The following is a 2,437-nucleotide window of genomic DNA, read 5'->3' on the forward strand; positions in this document are numbered from 1 at the left end:
GCTGCATCTGGGGAAATGGATCAGAAAGCCCAGGTGCCCCTCCTTGGTGTTGGTGGGAGGTTCAAACCATGTGTGGGAACCCTCACCCTGATCCCAACCCCTAACCACCAAAAAATCCCAAGCCAGTCTCATTTCCTTACCCTCGCTCAAGCCAGTTTTTGCTCTGTTTGGGAGCCACTCTGCTCTCCCCAGAAAGCCTCATTATGTGAGTAATAAACGTTTTCATACCTTCTTGGTGTGTGTGCGACATCATCAGTCTTGACATCCAGACCAAATTTTGGCCATTTCTCAGGAGTAGTCACAACAGTGGGAACAATACTAACTACCTTCAAGGATTATTGTGAGAATTAGAGGTAATGTAATAAAGTACAGTACTTTACAATCACGTAGTGGGTGCTCATAAGGTTATGATAAAGTCAAAATGAGTTAATAATTATAAAGCAACTTAGGACATAGTAAGTGCTTTCTAAGTGATAAAATAAAGAGCGCTTATTATTATTTCTGCTAGTGTGTTATCAATGTTTAAATCTTTGCACATGAAAGAAAATCCATAGTTGATATCTAAAATTGCATCTAGAAGCATTTACTTAGAATATGATACATACCCAATCCACTTATAAGCCCATTTAAGAAAAACAATTCTGGGACTTCCCTGGTGGCGCAGTGGTTGAGAATCCACCTGCCAATGCAGGGGACATGGGTTTGAGCCCTGGTCGGGGAGGATTCCCACATGCCGCGGAGCAGCTAAGCCCAGCCTCCACAATTGCTGAGCCTGTCCTCTGGAGCCTGTGAACCACAACTACTGAAGCCGGCGCACCTGGGGGCCGTGCTCTGCAACGTACAACGAAGAGTAGCCTCTGCTCACCACAACTAGAGAAAGCCCCATGCAGCAACGAAGACCCAATGCAGCCGAAATAAATAAATTAATTAATTAAAAAAAAAAGAAAAACAATTCTGATTCCTAGATGTCACATTTATGAGCTCAGGTATAGATATATATTGAATATACATTTATGCTCCCTTGTGGTAATAAACTGGAGAATATGTCGGGGGGGCTGGCATCATCAGCACAGATAGAAATGCAGTCTGTTCAGGAATGGAGACCTCCCACCAGGATTCTAATGACAGTGAAACAATGGAGTTGGAATAAGGTTCAAGTCACCCCAGCTGGGGGAGAAGTCAGTGACAGAGATTCACACACACACACACACACACACACACACACACGCACAACACCCTAACAAACTGTCCACAGGATGGAACTTAGGAGGAGAAGGTGAGGGCAGCCTTGGAAGAAGCCTTGGTAAAGACCAACCATGGCAATTTGGGCAAGTTTCCAATTTGTACTCTCTCATGCAAAAGTTAAATATGCATTTAATGCAGCTCCACTATAAGTATGTGGTTGCAGCTAATCTGTAATCCTTTATCAAGTGAATGTCTGCAGCCCTTGACTTGAAGTATCCGTGAACTGCAGGGAGAGATGAGAGACCTGAGCTGCACCAATGAGAACTACCAGGACCTATCTGGAGAAGGCACTAACAGATACAGACCACAGCTGGCAAAACCTTTAGGAAGAAGAACCCTCAAGGGCAGAAACATCATCAGAATTGTGAGCCGATGTATAGAAGAGATCAATTTAACCATTCCCGCTCTTTCCCCTCAAGAGGTGGGAGATGCCTCTATGAAAGAGGACTTCCTCCTAAACCAGTAGCGATATTAGGACTACAGTGGGCCATTGGTCCCTTATTCCCATTGACTAGTATTGCCTTTCTTCCCTTCAAAGAGATAGAAGGAGGATAAGACATTGGGGCCAACGTACTTTTAACTGGAAAATTCTACCAGACACATTAAATTGAAACATCTAAACCTCTACATGGAAGACTACTTCTTCCATTTTTCATGACTGGTGTTTCTAACAAAAAAAAAACCTGTGTATATGCAGCAAACGTCAAAATCATGAGAAGTTTCTTCTGTGATAAAACGTTTTGCAATGTGTGGGATGATGTATATTACCGGAGATAATTTTAGGTGTGGCTCAGATAGGCATTAAAATTTTTAATTAAGTTAAAATTTAATTTAACTTAATTAAATTAAGTTATTCCTTTCTAAATTGTCGTGATTACTTCCCGGGTAAACTCTCAGCTTGCTGCTGGCCTTTTAGCAGCTCTCTAAATAAGGGGCAAGCCTCGGGCTTAGAGAACAGGAAAGACAGGTTTAGTTAGAATTTTTTCTAACGTTTTGTTTTCATTAGATTTAATTTTATAGTTACATTCAATTTTTAGCAAGTGATGCCTGTCTCCAATTTTATGGTAACAATATGAAAGTCCCCTTTCCAAAAAAAATTTAATTTTAAGTGAGTTGATTTAAAAGTCAAATCAATACACATACAGGTAATAGAAAGGTATAGCAAATGTGAATTTAGTCATCCTGCAGTGCA

Source organism: Hyperoodon ampullatus (assembly GCF_949752795.1).
Source record: "Hyperoodon ampullatus genome assembly, chromosome: 11".
NCBI lineage: Eukaryota > Metazoa > Chordata > Mammalia > Artiodactyla > Ziphiidae > Hyperoodon > Hyperoodon ampullatus.